The 15,956-nt window shown below is 38.8% G+C and overlaps 1 protein-coding gene across 2 annotated transcripts in view; it reads right to left on the bottom strand.

Moving 5' to 3' along the window:
* The window catches only part of pkib (protein kinase (cAMP-dependent, catalytic) inhibitor beta), a 55,476-nt gene extending 40,061 nt beyond the window's left edge, over window positions 1-15,415 (bottom strand). Inside the window, exon 1 of one of the 2 annotated variants that reach the window (XM_036582106.1) lies at window positions 15,292-15,415. The gene's annotated coding sequence lies outside the window, so the exon portion shown is untranslated. The remainder of the gene's footprint in view (window positions 1-15,291) is intronic. The other variant, XM_036582107.1, reaches the window with a different exon arrangement.
* Window positions 15,416-15,956: the final 541 nt, after the last annotated feature.

Below are 15,956 nucleotides of genomic sequence, written 5' to 3'. Positions count from 1 at the left end.
CTAACATAGATGAGATTGGTCTAGTAATTAGCTACACATTGGCTGTAGAAAGACATCATGCCTGTATAAAAGCCAACTCTATGGTATGGTGTATAGGGCTGTAGTCAAGTCCAAGACCATGACTAGTTGAAAGTCATGACTAACCATAACGGGGTGCCGAGTCTAAGTCAAGACCAATTCTAAGTACAAGTGAGTCCAAGTCAAGCCTGAGTCCAAATGAGAGCTTTGAAAGGCAGGCTTATTTTCCACTTCTGTGCAGCACATGTCCGCTCTGAATGTCTTTCCCACTGGCACTGGCTCTCCGCAGCCCACTTCCTCAAGGGCCATGCACAAAGTGCCATCAGTGGCTTGGAAGTATCAAAGAATAAATAAATAAAATGAAAAAAGACTATATGGCATGAATGGCATCAATGGCATCAACGGCACCACACATAATTCGAAGTCCTATTTGGCCTAATGAGAGCAGGACCAGGTCATAACCAAGAGCCATAAATCGAGTTCTTTTTGAGACCAAGCCTTAATTAGTCTTTATCTCCTTCCCACTAAAAACTGCTAGAAAAATGTGAAGATGAATTCAACCAATGCCCACTCTAAATTAATCCAACCAACGGCATCAAAATGATAAATATCTTCTGATTTTTTTTCTGACAAAGATGAAAGTCAAAGGATGAAAGTCAAAAGTTTGAACTCGCAGACCGAACTTTTAGACACTGCCAGTAGAGACAATAGAGTTTATACAGACAACTTGTTAAACAGTTCTACTCTGTTTACTACTTTACTGTGAAGTTTTCAATGCCATCCAGTCAGATTAAGGAACATTGTTCCAATACTACTGTAAATTCCAGCCTTCTTGTCTAGTGTCACTAAACAATTTAACTCTGATTAGCAAACTACAAACACTGTTAGCTAGCTAGCTACGTGTAAATGTTTTAAAAACAGTCGGGTAGCAAAACAATAGATTAGACATCATTATGCAAGGTTGTCAAATTTGAAAACGGTTTTATGTAGCACCAAAATGGGTTTTTGTATTACTACAAGCTTGACATCATAACAACAGAAGAACCCTTTTTGGTGCTATATAGAACCCTTTTCAAAAAGCTTGTATATACAACAATCTACAGCACACTGCCCATCAATCTCTCAAATCCTTTCATGTTGCAAAAAAACCCCTTTAATCATGCAAAGGTTTCTTTGAGTGTTCATTGAAGAACCATCACTTTTAAGAGTGTACACTATGAGCATTTGTTAAGCCTACATGCCAGTTTCACATATATATATATAACCTTGTATCTCCAAAATGATAGCTTTACAGGAAAAGGAAAAACCTACTTTACTTTTAATGTAAGTCAATGGAACCAGACTTTTTCCAAGCCATTTTGGGTCATTCATCATTACATACAATGTAAAGGGTAACAGGTATTTTCAAACAATGTCAAAAACTGAAAAACGACAAAAATGGAGATACGAGGTTCTTCCGACAACAGCAACACACACACACACACACACACACACACACACACACACACATATACATATATATATAATGTGCATCTAAGAAAGAATTATTTTCCGATCTCTAGGTATATATAGCCTAATATGTGATACACATACAGAGATATTTGACATGTTCTCTAGCAAAAGTCCCAGTGTTCTTCCAATCAAGACTGATTGCACTCAGTGGGTTAATTTGTTTATAATTAGTCAGAACAACAGCATGAAAATGAATTACCTTATTAAAGCACATTATGCAAATTCAATAAAGCAAATTCAAATATCTACTGTGAACAAATTTTGCTTCTCTTTTAATCTCTTAGACTAAACAAAACGAAATTCAGTTCCAGTGCAGAAGCCCATGAATGTATAAATGCGATGAACTCACTCGTCTCTTATCCAAAGCACACTGAGGCATTCCACTGTTTCACTAACACATCTGACATCTTTTTGTCTCCATTTCATGGAGCTGCTTAATCAGTTTTCAAACCCAGCCAGAAACAAATGCCCTGAGGGATTTGCTAAAATCTCTTTGAACCGCACAGTCCATTTGACTCCTTCTACAGCTTTGAAGCGAGAAGAGGTCCTTATCTGCTTTTAAGTGATGTTGTAACACACCACATGACAAGAAGCACACTAATCTGAATAGACAGAAGCCTGCTAATGAACGCAGCACTGGAGAGATAAGACAGTTCTGAGCTCAGCTTTACAACACAGCAACAGTTGGAAAAGCTGTAACCTGAGTGATTGTGTTACATTTTTATCAGAGAAATAAATAAATGGAGGTAAATACGTCTCATAATTTCCTCCAACTCTGCACACTACTGGCAAGATTGCTATTCATCCAGTCCTCCTCATCACCATGATCTGTTATCAGCCTGAGAAACCCAAAGAGCCCTTTCCACATACTTTCTCTGGCACACTTTTTAGGTGGTCTCTTCCACACACACCACCAAAAAATCAGAGAAGATGCACCTGAAAAGATCAAACAGCTGTAAACACTTGCAATCAAAGCATTATCCACAGTGTGGGACCCAATGCTTTACAGGTTAGGCCTGAAAAAATAATACAGTACCTCCAGGTTAAACCCACACTGTGTTTGCAGACTTATCAGTGATCAATATGGATACAAACCTGGCCTTATCTGAACCTATATCAAATACTGACATTTGTCCAGACATGTTTAACAGACCCAACTACACACAACACATATAACCCATAGTGTCCTATTTTACTATTTGTTTCCTATATGCAGATTCTATACTTTCAATCTGTACCATATCTGAGTGTGCACGCAGAAGAGGAGACGTATTAATATTTGAATTTGATGAAAGATTATAGTTGTGTGTACAGTGTTGTACAGTAGGCTTGTGGTGTCCCCTAGTCATTGCTGGTTGACAATACTACTAAGGTGGGGTTTGGGTTCTGAACGGGTACTAGGACATTTTCTGGAAAACTATCACCAGCACTTTTCTGCACCCCCAGCATTTGAATGTGGTTTCCTTGGACACGGAATACATGTAAATATAAACTGCATGCTACTCCCTACTATGAAAGACTGAGGATCTTCTTATGGCACGTTTCTCCGGAAACCAATTTCAGCATGGCAGGTCAAGTGGCGACAACACATTACCTGCCATGCCTACCGGAGAAAAAACATGCTTTCTGGTCAGAAACGAACTTTTCTTTGTTGGTTTTGACTACAGGTTTAATAAATCATATTTCTACAGCCTATAAACTGCTTAAAACCATGGCTGGAAAAAAGATCTAATTTGTGCTGCTACAGAAGCCAGACAACATATCAGGGCTGATTTAGAACATGGACTAATCTTAGAAGTGTTACTTCTTAAAGTTACAGATTTATTGACAAACTAGATAGATGGAAGCTGTCAGATAGTCTTGTCAGTTGGCTCAAGCCTATTGCACAGTGGAGCTGAAAGTAAGATTATCTTTCAGACTTTTGCAATGTTTTCATTTTTTGTTAGCCTGTGGCTAGTGTGTTAGCTTGTGCCTAGAGTGTTGGATCCAGATATTTTAAAGCACAGCTTTTGTTTCAAATATTGTACCTTCATATGGTTAAATGCACTAATAAGCTGAAAATAAAAACATTAATATATTAACATAAGGCATAAATTACAGAAGTACCTGAACATGTGCTTTATCAAAAAATCACTCCAGAGAATGCAATTCCACTGCTCCACATCCCAGTGCAGGAGGGTCTTTATACCCCTCTAGCTGGCCCTTCTGATCAATGCTTTTCTGTGGAGATTATACAAGCTGTATGCGATGAGTGCAGCAAATTCACTAATTAGAAAGAGTGTCTGGACACTTGTATAGAAATTCCTCCTTGACCAGTACTCATCCCTGTTTTACCATTTTCAGTACACCAGCACCGAATACAATCCATATTATCTACATTTTCATTGTCTATAGGATGCATCCAGCCTCTACATTCCATAATGGGCTTAATAAATAATTCATCACTGTGAGCAGAGCGGAGTCCTGGGAGAGATCGATTGTGAGCACTCTGCGAGATTGTGAGTGCTATTTCTGTTTTCTAACGCTCCATCTATCCTGTCACAGGTGATTATCAGCGCAAACAGAGGCTTTACGGGACAAAAAAGTGAGAGCTGTAAAGCGTCAGTACGTGTGACAACCGCCTCTATTTACTCGACATCTGTGCTGCTGAATGCAGACAACAAATGTGTCACGGGCCGGTCCTGGTACAAAATGTCTTGTTGGTCTGCGGCGGGACATTAAGGACGTCTCAAAGCCCAGATTGAGGTTTATTTTTAGCGCAGGTGATGACTCGCTCAGATCCTGTGATTTATGATAGCGCAGCAGGTTCCCTAGCGCTTTATCATCTCCCAGCATCTGACCTTAAACAAGCCCTGATGCTGCAGAGTAGGATTAGGCTTTATCATACGAGAGCTGAGTGGTCTTTAGGGGTGAACGATATGGCTGTTGCGGCTTGACATGTTCACTGTATGATAACCTAGTCAAAAACCTAGTTTCACTGTATCACCGAACTAAGTGACCATTTAAAAATACAACACGAAAAAATGAACATCACCACATGCATTTTACTTAAAGTGCTCCTATTTGACATTTTTCTTGAATTGTATTTTTTCCCTTGAGGTCTGCTCAGTAGTGGACATCAGGCTGTTTTTGTTACTATACCTTTAAGAATGATATACCTAAATAAGCTGAAACACCCCTTAGAACTTCAATGTAAATGGGCGGGGCTAAACTTCTGTAGGACTGAATAGGTGGATACATATAAATCAGTCTTGATATCACAGAAACAATGAATTCGAAATGGAGCGGGGACAGAATGGGAGGTTATGAAACTTAATCAGTATTTGCATATTACTTTAAACAAAAAGTAATATGCAAACACTGGTGGTGATATACCTGTTATAACTCTTCCTGAAGTTTTTGCTTTACCAATGTGCCACAAATAAGGTCACAAATGGTGAGCTGAGAGGGTGGCAGTCGCAGCTCAAACAGGTTGAGAACCATTGGTTTAAGGAACAAATAGAAAAATGAACACATACATCATAATGCATTTTGACTGCTATTTTGAAAAAGTCAGTGTGTGATTGGCAGTTGGTCGATAGTTATCTAACTTAGCCAATTCTGAAAGCTGATTAGTGACGTAAAACATATGAGCCATATTCCGCTTGAGGCGCCGGAATGTAACTGCTGCACCATTCACAGGAAAATTCGAACAGGAAGCTGACAAATAAGCCAACTTCAGCCTAGTCAAGTCTATTTCACTAAAGAAAAACATTTTTCTGTAAGTATATTACATATTTGGCTCCCATTATGCTAAAAAACTCATGGTGTGAAAGTGTAGAGCTGTAATTAACGCAGTTTGTCCTCAAACCTTTTTGTTTCTGTTAGCATGTCAGCATTCGAGTGCTAATCTTAGCTTAGCTTGAAGATAAAACTACACATAACTGAAGATAAAAATAAGCTGCGGAACTACTGAAAGCGATCGCATGTCAGCCCTTTTAGTCTTTACAGTACATTTAAAAACCCATCCAGGAAGCAGGAGGACTGCTCTGTCTTGTTAGCTATAGTATAACCGCAGGCTCTGGTTATTTCAGTGGTTGTGCTAGTGTGAGGTACCAGAATGTAACTGCTGCACCAATTAAGGCGGAACGGGAAAATTCAAACAAGAAGCTGGTGAAAAAAAAGCTGACTTCAACTGTTGCAAGAGTTGGAGGCATGAAAAGGGATTAAAGGGGAACAGTTGCTCTGTTTCTGCTTGACAGGTGGGTAACATTAACTTATTTTGCTGTTTCACAGAATCAACAGGTAGAACGTACAACACTTACGAAGGGTTTTATGGCCAGGAAGTGTTGTTTGCCTTGGCAATGCGCCTCCATGAATCTGGGGGGCAGAGCTTCTGAAGAAGCCCTGAAGGAAAGGGTATATTTGTTTTGCTGTCGAGAATCGACTTGAAATGTGGCATACAGTCCCACCATCGATCAGTATCAGCTAGCGGCCGATTGTGCTGAAAGGACCCAAAACACTCGGACCCAAAACACTGCCTGGTCCACTGGTAACAAGCCCAACAATATGGCACACTTTATTGATTAATGATACCCAGTAAGTTATTTGATTTTTCTGAGGTTGGACAACAAGCTAGAACACACAAAAAACAACCAGCAAACAGTGGCATATTTTAAAAAGGCCATGGAAATCTATGAGTACAGTGTTTGTTAGTAAAAACATAATGATTTAACAAGGAACAAGATTTAAAAAACAACTGGTAAAAGTAATTGAATAAAATAGGATAACGGCATAATGAGTTGACATTCGATCAGCCTGTTGTTACTATGCAGTTAATGAAGTTACTAAAACACTGGTTGTTGTTGTTTACAGACTCTCTATAATTGGTCTAAATCTGTCTTTTTTTAACCCATGATATACTTAGGAAAGCATATTGTGCCATCATTTATAACGTTAATTATAACACATCACATTGCCCACCATGGGGACTATAAAAAGCCCTACACATTTAGCAGCATGCCAGCACAAATGCTGTTAGCCAGAGAACAATCGCCAGCTGGTAGGTCCAGGTGGTGAAACAGTAAAACTGCATAAGATAAGCCATAAGGCTTAGACAGATACAATATAGATTACAGTGGGAACGCACTGTCGTTTCAAAGAGCCAGATCTGTGATCATTTCGCTGAGTGAAGTTCAGCATGCATCATGTGTCTTGCGCTGAAGGACAGTCTGGTAATGAAAGAGCTAATCAGTTACGGGCTGAATTATGGAACGGGTGAGAATCAGCCTTGGGGCTCTGCCAATGAAACACCAGCACAGAAGCTGTCAAAGCTTTCCCTAGCGCCTTCACAACTGAGGGAAGCTCAAACAGACTGAATCTCAGCAGCTGAGAGAGAGACATGAGAACCTCCGAAGATAAATATTCAGCTTATCAAGGTCAGATTTGAACTGTTGCATATTGTCAGCTCACATTCAGATCAAAAGTCTCAAAAAGTCTGTATTTATCTTCAACGTTTAAGTTCTGCTCCCTTATTAGCTTCTGTTTTCGCTCATTACTTTATCTTCATTAAATTTATTTTTAATACATTTTAATTTCATTTTATTTTGATCGTGTTTCTTCCATCCAGATTTACACTCCTTTTTTAAACTATTTATTCTCTTTTATGTTGCTTTTATTTATGTAAAGCACTCTGATTTGCCTTTGTGTATGAAATGTACTACATAAACTAAACTGCCTTGGTTTTTATTCATTCTTGCAGGTAGATTTTCTAAAGGTTTTAGTTTCATTCACTGGGCTGCACAATATGTAAATTAACTAGTACTGCACTTATATTGACATATACTATGACTGCAATACTTCTCTCAATATATAAATACACTGATGCATAAATAATATAGGCCAATGATGAAACTTTAGCTGATGAATGTTTGCCATATAAATAACTGCAATTAACAATTTGCCTTTTTTTGTTCACCGTCTTAACTGCTGTCAGTACAACCCTAAAGTGGCCAAAATTCCTGATTAGCTATTCTAGCTGTCATTACTTGGTAGATCCCAAGTGACAACAGACACAGCTCAAGCTCACTCATAGCCGCCCTCCACAGGTGTTACCAACAAACATCAAATAAACAAACATCACTCACTACCGCCTCTAAAGGTGTTATTAATAAACATCAAATAAACAAACATCACTCACCGTCGCCCTCTACAGGTGTTACTAACAAACATCAAATAAACAAACATTACTCACTGTCGCCCTCTACAGGTGTTATTAATAAACATCAAATAAACAAACATCATTTACCGCCGCCCTCTAAAGGTGTTACTAACAAACATCAAATAAACAAACATTACTCACTGTCGCCCTCTACAGGTGTTATTAATAAACATTAAATAAACAAACATCACTCACTACCGCCTCTAAAGGTGTTATTAATAAACATCAAATAAACAAACATAATTTACCGTCGCCCTCTAAAGGTGTTACTAACAAACATCATATAAACAAACATCACTCACTGCTCAATTTAGTGTTTGGTTCCTGTCACCACCACTGTAAACAATTCTGACTCTGAAACAGATTATTTCCCATCAAACCACTCTGAATGACTTTGTTTACATCTTAACAGTTTAATTATGGAGAAAATGTGAAATTGGGTGGAATAAATAAAAAATAAAATAAAATTAATACAGTAAAATTTATCATTGTAACAATAAAGGTTGCCATCTGTTCCAAATTCTACATGTATCTGCAACAAAATTGGTTTTATATTATTCAAAACAGCAATTCCAAATGTTTTGTATACATGTGTATACATGTCCAAACTCAAAGTGGACATATACTTTATTGACCGTCACTATAAACTAACCACTAAAATGAACTATATTAAAAGAATGTGTAATATAATGATCTCAAGCGCCAAATGTGCCCACAGAAGTGTAGCAGCACCGCAATAATAAGAACACAGTGTGCATGAGGTAATAGGATCAATAAATAGCGCCAAATGCTACTGTCTGTTCCCTTGGGCACAATTAGCGTTGCTAGCAGGCAGAGGCAATTGCAAAGTTTGTGTTATCATCAACCAGGCCAATTACAAGCCGAATCCCACCGGGAGAGCCAGGCAGGAGCATGGCCTCCCCGCTGAGCCTCAGACTGATAGGCTGAGAGGGCAGCTGCTTCATAACTCACCTGATGACACGACACCCACACAGAAAACTCCCCACTGCTGAATTAACACCTACACTCTTCATCTAAAGAGACAGTTCTGTGACAATTTTCCCTTTTACTTCAGATGTAGCCTTTCAGCCAAGACATGTTTGATGTCTGAAGGTGCTTTTTCAATCCTTTGCATTTGTTAAATTAATATATCGAAACTCTTTAACAAGTAATGGAAGCTTATGGCCACCATTTAGCACTGTGCAAACTTCAGACCTAAATCAGCACCCGCTCACCTCACACTATGTCGTAAGATATACACTTAACATACTATAATCTATAAAAAGGGATAAAAGTATTATTACCAAATTCAAGTTTCAGTAATATTCAGGCTACTATTGTTTTTAGCTGTGTAACGTACAGTATTGTGCAAAAGTCCTTGGCAACCAAGATAATTGCGTAAAATCTTGGCAGTAAATGTGTTGCTGCCAATAAAAGCACTTTCTAACATTAGAATAAACACAAACAAACATAACTACAGTAATAGGGATCTTCTAGGGATGCATGATGATATTGATTTCATATCTGCATTAGACAGTCAAATCAATATAGGCAGATATTTGCATAAAAAATCAGTGTTGGATAGATGTTGGGCTACTTCTAGAGCGGAATGATTTGGAGAAAAAATCTCTGACAGACCAATAATGTGACTGTGATTGAAATTACAATTATTTTCTATAAATGAAGCTCCAGGTTTGTTTTTAGGCCATGATCCAGTAACCTGGTTCCCTTAAAATTTTGAGTTTACAGAACTTCTAATAATAAGTTACCAGAACAATATTCTTTGTCTTATGTTCTGTATGTCCATCTTATGTAATGTTACTTTTGTCAATTTTTATAGATGACAAAGGTAAAACTGTGTGATGAAATTGAGAGAAACTTAGCTTTTTACCATTACTTACATTCGTTTCAAAGCAAATTAAAAAAAAAAGATGTGCTGTGTAGTGATCATCTTACTAATGCAGTAAGGCACAATAGCAGGACTGTATCCTGACAATGAAAGTGTAAAGGTCATTTAACAGTGTGACTTTCACACCGTGGGCTACAGAATGGCCATTTTTGTCATTTCAGTCAGAGGGGTCAGAGGGGCTGGACACCTTACCTATATACTGCAATAAAACCATTAAAAGTAAAGTTTTTTTCTTAAATGTGTTCTTGAGAAAGGTCCTAAGAAAAAGTCTGCGTCAGATTCATGACGTGTTCTTAAACTTCAGAACTGTTCACACCTTTGTGCTCTTGAGTGTGTGTAGATTCTGTTCTTACCTAAGAACAAATTCTAAATAAGCAAACATTGGTGAATATCAGAATCTTCATAAAAACTGTGCTAAATGGGTTTTTCTTCTTAAGAACAGTTGGTAAATGATGCCCAATGTTTTTGTTTTTGGTACAACTCATCAAACTTCATCTGACTAAATATTACCGGCTGAATCTCAAAATCTTTTAGGTTATTATGTTCACTGTTACTTCCAGAACTCCCAGAAACCCTTGTCTTAAAGAAGAAAGGGGAAAAAAAATCATAGATTCATCTTTCAGGAAGTCAATAAATAAAAACCTTCGGTGGAACAGGACTTGCTCCTCTATGGTGACTAATCTGTCTGTGCCAGAGGATGATAGAGGGTAATTTCATGTCTCATTTAACCCTTGCCATGAGACATTTATTATTTCGACCAGATTATAGGAAATTTTTTACAATGTCCCCCAGTCGAAATATTAAATGCATTTTTCTCGAATGGTCCTTTTCATGGGAATAAAGCTGCTGATACATCCAGCAGTAGCTTAATAAAGAACAGAATGACAGAATGATGTTATATAACACAAATCAAGACATACTGAAGAAAATGATCTGCTGATAAACACAGCACTGTGAAAGGCCTGGGGAGTTAAATCCAGGAGTTAGGAAAGGGCACTGAGCTTTTGTGAGTCAAAGCTGCCCAGAGGAGACAGACGTACAGGAGGCTGCTATACATCCTCAGCAACTTGTGCTGTCACATTACATTTCCGTTCCCATCATGTGTACTTTTTCCTGGTGTGGAAACACACTGTTTGTGTACACATATCTCTGAGGAGGGTGCCAGTATACTGCTGTTTAAACGCATGTCAGAACACTTACGAGGATGTTTACGAAACATGGTTTGATGGTAGTGACAGCTCTGAATTATATACCTCACAGATTGATTTGGGTCAGAAAAATACAAATTTTCTGCAATTTGTTTGCAACATAGTGCTAACAGTGCAACTGAGCTATAAACAATATAAAATCCCAGCTGCCTCAAATAAAATTTTATATAGCATGTCTCCGTTTACAGGCGTCAAAATTGAAATATCAAGTCAAGTCGAGTGAAATCAAAGTCTATTTATGTAGCGCTTTTTACAACGGGTGTCATCACAAAGCAGCTTTACAGAAAAATTCTGGGTCCAAGCCCCCATGAGTGTCACCGATGGCAACAGTGGCAAGGAAAAACTCCCTAAGAGTAAGAGGAAGAAACCTTGAGAGGAACCAAGACTCAGAAAGGGGAACCCATCCTCTTCTGGTCAACACCAGAAAAGCAATATGAGCAGAGATAACATTCTCAAATCAACATTAAAGGGGAATGTCAGGGATTTTTTTTGTTCCTGCTTAATTACGTGATTAAGATATAAACAAAGTCACTCAGAGTGGTTTGATGTGAAATACTTATTATTGCCTCCAAAAGCTCCCTCACAAGAAGCTTTTGCACAAAACCATTATGAATACTGCCTGATATCTGAGACACTGTCTTATAATAGCTTTGAGATTCATGTGTGATTTTGGATAGTAAATAAAATGGCTGTATTTGCATTGTAGACATCACAGCCCCTGGTTCCTACCCTATCATCACTACTGTAAACATGCAGTAAGCTTCTCTAGAATTAGCCATTTCAAATCAAACCACTCTGAATGACTTTGTTTACATCTCAACCACTGACTTATGCAGCAATTAAAAAATATAGATTGGAATTCCCCTTTAACATTTCACAAAGGCACAATTAAAGTACAACCCCAATTCCAAAAAAGTTGCGATGTCGGGAAAATGTAAATAAATGTAAATAAAAACAGAATGTGATCATTTGCAAATCTCATAGGCCCATATTTTATTCACAATAGAACACAGAACACATATCAGATCAGTTGAAAGTGAGAACTTTTACCATTTCATGAAAAATATTAACTCATTTAGAACTTGATGGCAGCAACGCATCTCAAAAAAGTTGGGACAGGGCCGTGTCTACCATTGTGTAGCATCCCCTCTTCTTTTAACAACAGCCTGTAAACGTCTGGGAAGTGAGGAGACCAGTTGCTGGAGTTTGGGAGAGGAATGTTGTCCCATTCTTGTCTGATGTAGGATTCTAGCTGCTCAACAGTCCTGGGTCTTCTTTGCCAGATTTTTCGTTTCATGATGAGCCAAATGTTTCCTATTCATGAAAGGTCTGGACTACGGGCAGGTCTGTTCAGCACCCGGACTCTTCGTCTACATTTACACAGCAGGTAAAAGTGGCCCAAATATGATTTTCTCACCAAATCCGATTTTTTTGTTTGGCTGTTCACATTATCTTTTAAATGTGATCTGTATGCGACATCAGTCTGAACAGATCAGCTCCTAAACCGACCTGCATGCGCAAAAGAACAGTGCTTCACATGGCGGCTCGTCCAGAGGTAAACAGTCATGACGGCCAGCGAACGCCAGTCGCTCCCGCAGCTTTTAGTTTCGTCTTTGCCAGCATCACATGAGCGAGTATAAAGTTCCAGTGGTTGACAGCTGGACTCATCACCCAGAATGTGTTCGAGTTCACCGTAAAAAGGGCTCGTCGAGTTGTACTGACGTAAACGTTGCATGAATTTTGATGTGGCTGTCCAGACTGAGTCGCATTGCCGCAGATTGGACACGTATCGATTTCAGTACCACATATGAAAGCATCTCTAATCGGAATTGAAAATGTCAGATTCAATGCGTTTTTTGCTGTTCACACAGCCACACAGATGACACATCTGTGTCACATTTGAGGAAAAAGATTGGATTTGGGCCACTTTTACCTGCTGTGTAAACGTAGCCTTCTTCTGCAAAGCCATGATGTTGTGGTGGATGCTAATGTTGTTTAGCATGGTCTTGCTGAAATATGCAAGGCCTTCTTTGAAAAAGACACTGTCTGGATGGCAGCTTATGTTGCCAAAACCTGTATATTTCGTTCAGCATTAATGGTGCCTTCACAGATGCTCCACCATACCATTATGGACGCTGGCTTTTGAACTGTGTGCTAATAACAAGCTGGGAGGTCTTTAGCATGGAGGATGCAGTGTCCATGATTTCCAAAAAGAATTTCAAACTTTGATTCATTGGACCACAGGACACTTTTCCACTTCGCCTCAGTCCATCTTTAATGAGCTTGGGCCCAGAGAAGTGGGCAGCATTTCTGGATACTGTTTATATATGATTTCTTCTTTGCATGATAAAGCTTTAACTTGCGTTTGTGGATTGCATGGTGAACTGTGTTTACAGACAATGATTTCTGGAAGTGTTCCTGAGCCCATGCAGTGATCTCCAGTACAGAATCATGCCTGTTTTGAATGCAGTGCCGCCTGAGGGCCCAAAGATCACGAGCATTCAATATTGACCATCGGCCTTCTCCCTTGTGTACAGGGATTTCTCCAGATTCTCTGAATCTTTTGATGATATTATGTACTGTACATGGTGGGATATCCAAAGTCTTCACAATTTTACACTGAGGAACAATGAAATTGTTTCATAATTTTGGGATGCAGTTTTTCACAGGTTGGTGAACCTCTGCCCATCTTTGCTTCTGAGAGACTCTGCCTTTCTAAAATGCTCTTTTTATATCCAGTCATGTGAGTTAGTGGCAAATTACTCCTTCAGCTGTTTTTTTATTAGTACCACTTACTTTTCCAGCCTTTTGTTGCCCCGCCCCAACTTTTTTGAGATGCGTTGTCGCGATCAAGCTCTAAATGAGTTCATGCTTTTCATGAAATGGTAAAATGTCTCACTTTCAACATCTGATATGTGTTCTATGTTCTATTGTGAATAAAATATGAGATTTGCAAATCATTGCATTCTGTTTGTTTTGTTTTTTTTTGACGTTTATTTACATTTTACACAGCTTCCCAACTTTTTTGGATTTGGGGTTGTATTTGCACAGTATACTCTTAGTCTGACACTAAGCATTAACTATGACCATGCTAATTCATTTTTTTCCAGTTTGGTGGGCTCCACAGGTCGACAAATGGGAGACACTGAGAAGAGGCTGTTTAAAATGTAAAACTGCAGTTTTAAATTTCAATATGCTGTTTTGAATGCTCACTTTTTTAGTTTTCAATACTGTATTGAAATCATTACACCCTTAATTTACAGTGAGTGAAATAGAGAGAGTAAATATACTTGTTGTCTATAATGTAAGTGACTATAGTGAAAAATATGGCTGCTTTTCAACAATACCAAAGCATTTTTTCCACACTGCATGTGATTTATATGCATAAACTATTTTATTTCTAATGGACCACAATTGTGATAAGTGATACAGCACTTATAGCCTAATATGGAGTTTTTTTCCAACTGATGTTGATGTGATGAAGATGAGCCATTTTTGCTATGTTCATGTCACATGTGCTATGCATCATTAAGCCACTGCATACTGGCATGAACTGCATATGGATTGGAACTGCATATGGATTCATTCCTAGACATATTTCCACATTTACACAGAGAGAAACTGCACTGCAAGACACATCCAAGCCGAAACTGGACCACAACCAAGAACAGGGCCGCTTCCAAGGTCAGTGAAACGACCAAGACCAACTGTGTGATTTTCTGCCATTAATAGAAGCCCAGACTGGACATTAAGCACGTTATATCTATTTATAGTGTTGTTAGCCTAAGGCTGGTGCTGCTTTGCTCACACCGTAAAGCTGTACTCATGCTATTATAAGCACAAGGGCATATTTTTGTACCCTCATAGATTATAAAAGATGTACATTGTTTGTCTTCACAAAACCGTTAATAATTTTGGTATTTTTGTGGAAATGCTTTGAAATGCTACTGCTAAGCTGTAGGGGGTCTATTAAGGGCTGTTGCTGCCTGTAGTCCACATCACGTAGCGCTGATACAGAAGTGGACAGGCAGACACTGAACAATGGCTCAGCGTTGGGTGAAACGGCGTCTACAGCACACAAAGTCTGTTAATCCTCAGTGCACACGTGTCTCTCCATTCAGCCCCCGACTGCGCTGTTACTGCGGTTCAGAGGCAGCTGGGCTCAAATGGAAATGTGGACAAAAAAGAACAACAACAGGCAGCAGAAGCAGCTGAATCCAGCGGTGAGGGACCAACTTACATCTCTGACGGAAAGTCAAGGACGAGGCTTCTGAAGTTCGCTCCCTTTTCGCCAGCTTCTTCTTCGAATTCTCCGTTCCACCTTAAATGGTGCAGCAGCTACATTTTGGCGCGCCAGAGTGTAACTGCTGCACCATTTAAGGTGGAACGGAAAAATCCAACAAGATGCTTCACAACTCCGAAAACCGCGCTTGTTCTTGACTCACCGAGTGCACGAGGCGGTGTCCGAGGGTCCCTTGTAGACGAGGCTCCGTGTCAGTCCGCACACTGCCTGTCTATCCGCTGGGAGAAGTCCTCGGCATGCTCACACCAGTCACCCTCCTCCTCCTCCTCCTCCTCCTCGTCGTGATTCTCCCACTAACGGTCCTCCGCCGGTGACGTCACGCGCGCTCCCCCAGCTGGCCGCGAGAGCGCGCACCGTTAACTATAGCTTCTCTTCAGTCGATATAGACGATTTATAATTAAAGCAAGTGGAGGCGCAGGCTGGCCAAGCTGTTTTGGCCTATTGGTAGTAAATTGTTATTATTGTCAATAATCATAATAATAAAATAAATAATAAATATAAAGATCATAATAACAGTAGTTAGTAAGCACAACTTTTACAAATAAACATGTTATAAGCCTGTGTAAACTAGATGTGAACACAATAATAATAATAATAATAATAATTATTATTATTATTATTATTATTATTATATTATTATTATTATTATTATTATTAATATTGTTATTATTATTATTATTACTATTGTTGTTGTTGTATTATTATCATATGATTTTGGACTGCATCATCTTAGCAGGTGATGATGTATAGGTCACATTGTTTCCTTTATTGCTTTATTTATTTATTAAGTCATTAAGAAGCTAAACT

The sequence above is a fragment of the Colossoma macropomum genome, unplaced genomic scaffold (genome assembly GCF_904425465.1).
Source record: "Colossoma macropomum unplaced genomic scaffold, Colossoma_macropomum, whole genome shotgun sequence".
Taxonomy (NCBI): domain Eukaryota; kingdom Metazoa; phylum Chordata; class Actinopteri; order Characiformes; family Serrasalmidae; genus Colossoma; species Colossoma macropomum.
Note: the sequence above shows the minus strand (reverse complement) of the source record. Positions and strands in the feature narration are given on the sequence as shown.